General features: G+C 45.2%; 1 long non-coding RNA gene across 1 annotated transcript; it reads right to left on the reverse strand.

The window, feature by feature from the left end:
- Nucleotides 1-401: 401 nt before the first annotated feature.
- LOC135180325 (uncharacterized) lies at nucleotides 402-6,945 on the reverse strand. The gene is made up of 3 exons (XR_010304392.1): nucleotides 6,824-6,945; nucleotides 6,551-6,678; nucleotides 402-1,163 (listed from the first exon to the last, which is right to left on the reverse strand). It is a non-coding gene; the product is annotated as an uncharacterized LOC135180325 (long non-coding RNA).
- Nucleotides 6,946-7,150: the final 205 nt, after the last annotated feature.

A 7,150-nucleotide genomic window follows, 5' to 3' on the forward strand; every position in this document is an offset into this window, starting at 1 on the left:
TACCCACCCCTCCACACTGCATAAAAATCACCCAGACTAGATTCAGCTGAGATGGAAATTAAAGAATGAAGCTTTATCTTTACAACTTAGCACAAGATACAAGCAGGTATTTACAATATATACAGCTAAATACAGAAATAGACAAGTTACAAAGTAATACAGAAACACAGCAGCCCTCCCAGAAACCTGAGTCCCCAGGAGAGGCTCCCAACCACCCTTCCACCTTCTTCCCACCCCTCTACCTTACCCCAGAGTTTGCCTTATGTTCAAGGTGAGTGTGGAGGATCTGCATAGGGGGGTTAGGAAGCAGAAGTATTAGTCACACAGAGAGCAGGTTAGAGAGACAGAGAAGTGCAGCCCAAAGCCAGAGTTATCTGTGTTCTCTATCTGTTATCTGTGTTTGTGTTCTTATACATCTCAGCAAGTCTGTGAGTGAAGTAGACATCAGCATCGTTTCCTTTTCACAGCCTATAATCTAATTCCTATCACTACAATCTCCCAGCTAGGCTCAAACTAGCATAAAGATGTATTTCTGGGGTTTACTAAGAGTTGAGATAAAGTTCTGAGAAAAAAAAATGACAATCAAACTAATGAGTTTCCACAAACAGGAAAACAGAAAGTTCCAAACAGTTACAGATTCAAAACCTGTCAGAAGCACAAATGGAAAGGAAATGTCATGAGCACAGGCTGAAAGTAAAAAGAAGATAGAAGAAATCTCTAATGAGTGAAAAACAGATGATTAGCAATTAATTGCTTCACTTTTGAAGCAGAGGGATGTATGAAGGAAGAAATTTGACCTCTTGCCCATACTAAAAGTATTCTGATTCCCCAGTACACAAAGGAAGCAGAGCCAAATTTGAGCAAGCACTTATTGGAATCAGGCAGTCCAGTGATGGAATGTACACGTCTGGTGTGGCCTCCACTTGTTTTACTTCTAGATTGTCATTTCATTTTCTCCACTTCAGAAAGCAGAAAGCACAGCAAAAGCGTCCGGTTGGAAAAGCCCTCCAAGCTCATCCAGTCCAAACTTTGAGCCAGCACTGCAGGGTCAGTCAACACCAAACCACGTCCAGAAGCACAGCTCCACAGGCCCCAGAACACCTTCAGGGATGAGGACTCCAGCACTGCCCTGGGCAGACCATTCCAATGTCTGAGAACCTTCTCTGGGAAGAAATAATAATAATCATCCATCCTGAACCTCCTCTGGGGCAGCTTGGAACCACTTCCTCTGCTCCTGTCTCTTGCCACCAAGGAGCAGAGGCTGCCCCTTCCTTGCTCCAACCTTCCTGCAAGGAGCTGTAGAGACCAATGAGGTCTGCCCTCAGCCTCCTCCTCTGCAACCTGCACACCCCCAGCTCCCTCAGCTCCTCCTCACAGCCCAGCTGCTCCAGGCCCTTCTCCAACCTCACTGCCCTGCTCTGGACAGCCTGCAGCCCCTCAGTGTCCTTCCTGGAGTGAGTGGCCTAGAGCTTAGCATATCACTCAAGGTGTGGCCTCAGCAGTGCTGTGCACAGGGCTAGGGTCACCTTCTATCCCTGCTGCCCACCCTGTTTCCAACTGAAGCCAGGCTGCCATTGGCTTTCTTGGCCACCGGGGCACTGCTGGCTCTCATTCAATTGACTGCCAGCTAACACCTCCAGGTCCCTCTCCAAGTTGTAGCTTTCCAGCCACACATCCCCAGGTCTGTAGCTTACCACAGAGCTGTTGTGACCCAGAAGTCATCCTGTTAGATTTTAGACATTTTCACCTTGGGCAACATACTTCTGTTGTCGAAAGAACACTGTTCACGAGGTCTCTCCTCAGCCTCCTCTTCTGCAGCCTGCACACCCTTAGCTCCCTCAGCTGCTCCTCATAGCCCAGATACTCCAGGCCCTTCTCCAGCCTTGTTGCGCTTCCCTGGACATGCTCCAGACCCTCAATGTCCTCCCCGCAGTGAGTGGCCCAGAACTGAACACAACTCTTGAGGTGTACTTCATCTCTCTAGAGAAAAAGAATTATATTTAAAGAGTCCAACTTCAAGTCCACAAGGAATTGATGACTTGTAGCCAAAACTAAGTGATAAGAGACTTGAAAAAACATTTGTGTTGAACATCTGTTTAGCACCTATTTTAGGTAAAAGAGGCTGGAGGGATTCTTTTCCTGATGGAGTCAAACACAAAGAGGTGACACACAGGGAAGGAGTGGATTTGCATTCCTTTTTACTCTAATAAAAGGTTTAAATATAATCATTTTATGATCTTGTAACTGCTGAGTTTTACAAATTCTGTTGATGGAAGAATGAAACAGAACTTACTAAACTGTCAAATTATTAGCTGTACTGAAAAGGAACTTATGTTCAAATCCTAGGTGGCATTAGAATGCTTTCATTCCTAAAATGACCTCTTCAACATACATCCTTTATGCTGGAAATTACTTTTAATTCATGTAGCTCAAGCTGTGCAGGAACTTTCCTGAAAATCCTTATCATACATACATTAAATTACTAATTAGTCCTGTACTTGTGTGTTAAAAAAGCCAAATATTTCAGTAAGAAGGATATCATTAGTGACTCTACATGCACTATTGCCAGCGATGCCTGGGAAATAGACTTCCCAGTTTAAGAGGGACAGGGATCTGCTAGAGAGAGTCCTCACGGAAGGCAACGAGGATGATTAGGGGTCTGGAGCACTGCCTGATGAGGAGAGGATGAGGGACCTGGGGCTGCTTAGTCTGGAGAAAAGAAGATTGAGAGGGGATCTAATGTTTATAAGCATCTGAGGGCTGGGGGTCAGGAGCAGAGAGACAGGCTCTGCTCACTTGCTCCCTAGGATAGGACAAGGAGCAATGGATGGAAGCTGCAGCACAGGAGGTTCCACCTCAACACAAGGGGAAATTTCTTTCCTGTAAGGGTCCTAGAGCACTGGAACAGGCTCCCCAGAGAGGTTGCAGGGTCTCCTACACTGGAGCCTTTCCAGGCCTGTCTGGATGTGTTCTTATGTGACCTGAGCTAGATTGTGTGGTCCTGCTCTGGCAGGGTAGCTGGACTCAATCTCTTTGGGTTCCTTCCAACCCCTGACATCCTGTGAGCCTGCAACAGTTTCCATGTTTTTATGGTGTATATGTGGTAGTGCAGAGTTACCACTCTAATAAGACTAAATTCTAAACATAGATTAGGAAAATTCCAGAGATTGAATGGGGGGGAGGTAGGAAGCAAAAAAGCAAATAAAATAGAGGATTGGTTATGAAAATGATAGATAAGTCTGTATCATTTTGTTTGTTTGTTGAGCCAGTATAAATTCTGCTGCACAAACTCTTCTGTCTCCTTCCTCTTCCCCATGCTGGTTGATCTTGCATGGCTACACTAAACCTTGGCTGAGTAGATAACAGTAGGGACTGTTTTTCTCTCTGAGGTGTGAGGTGGGGGGCAGAGAAGAAGGTGGCTGTTAGCCCCTTCTGGGTCTGTCCAGGGGGCTTCTTTGTGTTATTTCCCAACTCTGAACATACTTTCTACATATGCATTGTATGATATGCTTTTAGTTTTGCTGAAAATAGAGCTTTATCTTGATCCAAACCTTCAGCGCTACCCTGATGATTTTATTTTGGGGAGCAATTTTAATGGTACCACTGTGGCATGGGTTAGGAACTCTTACCCCCACACACACTAACTGAAATTTACCAGATCAGCTCAGATGGCTTGGAAGTAAAATGAAGCTCTATTTACAGCATGGCAAAATTTACAAGCACATATACACAACATTTCCAACTATTTACAGCTACATACAAATTAAAAATACAGAAATCCAAACTCCCTCACAGATAAAGAAACTGCCTAGAAGGGCTCAAACCTACTCCCCCTTCTTCTCCCTCTCTAACTCAGACAAACAATAACAAAAGCCAGAAAAGCTCAAAAGCCAACAAGACTTGTGTTAGCTTCAGCTGAGATCAGGGGAGTGATATTAGAGCAAATCAAAGGAGAAGCAAAAGGGAGCAGCATCACAGACCAGAGCAATTAGATCCAGCAACAGAGAATCACAGAATCAACCAGGTTGGATAAGACCTCTAGGATCATCGAGTCCAACCTATAAACAATCAGTCTTTGTCTGCTCTGTGTTCCTCTTTTGACTTTTTATCCCTCTCAGCAAACAATGAATGATGTAGACATCATCATTATTACTTTTCCACAATTCTCTCATTAAAATATGCCAATGAGCCTCAAACTATCACACAGAGTAGAGAGAAATATTCTTGTAATGAGAATGGAAAGACTGGAAAGCTTCTGTTTTCAGGTAACAGAACCCTGACCTGGTCCTGTTTCTGTCAGCTGCTTGGAGTCCTGGATGTACTCACAGAAGAGTCTACCTCTATGGGTGGGTGCACACCTGCAGTACTGTCGTGGGTTGAGTTGAACCTGCTGCTGCCATCTACACCATGCTGCAGCCCTGCCAGCTTCAGGAATGAAAGAGCTGTCTGGAGCAAAGTGTGATGGGGCTTGAAGTCCAGACTACAGCATGGGAGACTTCCTGTGCTGGTTGCTGCTTCTGGGTTCTTGAGTGTTGTCTTTTCCACTGGGCTGGTGGCAGGACAAGGAGGGATTGGCTTGGCCCTTGGGCTGGCTTTCTCCTGCTTGCCACTGCTGTGCCCTGCGTTTTCTGCACACAGGCTGAGGGAGTTGTGCATTTTGTGCCATGTTTGCCTGATTTCACTCAGCAAACTCTATTCTTATCTCACTTATGTTTGTCTCAGTCCTGAGTGTTTGTGTGTTACTCTTCCCTCACTTGTGTGTAGGGAAAACAGCCAGGTAAAACTGGTGGGTTGGTTTGACTCAATTTGCTCTGATTTAAGCCATTACAAGTACACAGGTAGTTAATGTAAGCTTATTGGCAAGGAGAGGTTATGGCTTAGTAAGTAAACAGGTTTAGACTCACTTAATAAATATCCAATCTGTACACACAGATGCACTGTAAATACAAATTAATCCAAATAAAACTTGTTTTGACATGAGTAATTGTCATACTGCAGGCTTTTGTCTCCTGTGAGATAGGTCATCCTCTTCTGCCTTCATGGCAGCTCTTCCCCTGCCTGCTTGCCAAATGCAGTAAGTGGCACAGAGATGGAAAACAACTTTACCATCATTTGTCACTGCAGAAGACATCCTCCTCTCCTTCATCATCAGGTTCTGTCATTCAGGTGTGAGACAACTATTCTTCTTCCTGCTACATCTGCAAATTTCTGACTCTGCTAACAATGTCTGAAGTATGAAATTTTATTCCCAGTTGTAGCCCTCCATTATCACAGAATTAACCAGCTTAGAAAATACCTCCAGGATCATTGAGTCCAACCTATCACCTAACCCTTCTAATTAACTAAGCCATGGCACCAACTGCCTCATCCAGCCTCCTTCTAAACACCTTCAAGGATGGTCACTCCACCACCTCCCCAGGCAGCACATTCCAAAGCCAATCACTCTCTCTAAGAAGAACTTCTTCCTAACGTCTAGCCTGAAACTGCCCTGGCACAGCTTGAGGCTGCATCTTCTTGTTCTGGCACTGAGTGCCTAGGAGAAGAGACCAACCCCATCTGGCTACAACCTCCCTTCAGGTAGTTTTAGAGATCAATAAGGTCTGCCCTGAGCCTCCTCTTCTGCAGGCTGAACAACCCCATCTCCCTCAGCCTCTCCTCATAGTGCTCATCATGCCTTTGTTCTAGTGACAGGTTAGTTGTTCATTGTGATGGCATTCTGGGGATCAACAATAACAGGAAAGTAAACCAGTGCCTCAAATAAACAGCTCTAGAAGCAACTCTCTAAACCAATGCACACATTGGTCATGTTTTAGAATGACAAAAACATGAGTGTCTGGCTGAAAGTTCACCACATGAACACACTGGCAGGTACCCCCAACACAAAATACCCAAGGAATAGTCAGGGCTGCCATCAATGGAACCCTGAGTGGTGATCTTGATCTTTATCTGTTCTCTATCTCTTTTTCTCTCTCCCTTTTCTCGTAGACACATCCTAGATACAAGCAGAACTTTACCCAGGCAGTTAACAATAAAGCCTCCTTTTGTATGGATTTATGGTGTTAATCTCCTTAATTAGACCCAAGCAAATCACCAAATCTGAGTCACTCCCTTTTCCATTCTCCCTCTTTGGACAAGTAGGACATGGGATAGCTACACTTGTGTGCAAAACTGTTCCATGAGGTCAGCATTTGTTTCTGGGTCAGGGAAAGAAAACCACTAAGGTACAAGTTAGTGACTGTATTTAAATTGCACCTTGCAGCCATAATGGTGTGAAGTGAGACTGCTTAGTCCATGTGAAACATAATAGTCTGAAGCAGAAACACACATGGGTTGAGGTCACAATTTCTCAAAGCCTCTGCCTATCAAGCAGCTTAATAGAGTAAAATCCTGTACTGCATCACACTCATCTACTACCCTGACATGGCTTAGCACAGTCAGGATCTCACCTTGCACTGAACAAAGCTACCTTTAACTCAGTTACAAAATGAGACAGTGTTTTAGCCACTCTGACATAAAGCTGCCAACAAGAGTTGAGTTTTACTCTACTTACCTTGTGAGGGATTCTCAGACATTTCCTCCATGCTCATTCAGTGCTTCTCAAAACACTTTGCAGGTTTCCTCCTCTCCTTTTCACAGTTTCACAGCTCAGCAAAAAGAAGCAGCTAAAGCAGAAGCAGCCTAAGTGAGGAGACCCAGCAGCACCCGTGGGTGATGTTAGAGTAATTGTCAGTTCTCTACCCTACCTGGCTGGGGGGCCACACCAGGCCCCCCAGCCTTTTGAATCCCTCCACCATTCACCCAGTGATGCAGCATGAGCACTCACCAGTGACGATGGGATGAGGATCCCTCTGCCCAGTTGGGCAAACTTAGGGCTTCTGCCTCTCTTGGGGCAGATTATAAAGGGGAGTGAGCAGGGAGGGCAAAGTGATCACACCTGGGGTGGGAGGAGACTCCAACAGAACCCAGGTGCTCTGGGTTGGAGGCGGGTAAAAGGGAAAATGCAGTGGGGGGTGGGAAATGGGCAGATACAGAAAAGGGGAGGTAATGATGAAAGTAGAAAGATGTAGAGAAAGAGGATGGAGAGGAAAATGATGGAGATGAAAAGAGGGAGGTGCAGGAAAAGGAAGGAAAGGTGGAAGATGGGGGGAAA

The sequence above is a fragment of the Pogoniulus pusillus genome, chromosome 13, assembly GCF_015220805.1.
Source record: "Pogoniulus pusillus isolate bPogPus1 chromosome 13, bPogPus1.pri, whole genome shotgun sequence".
Lineage (NCBI taxonomy): Eukaryota > Metazoa > Chordata > Aves > Piciformes > Lybiidae > Pogoniulus > Pogoniulus pusillus.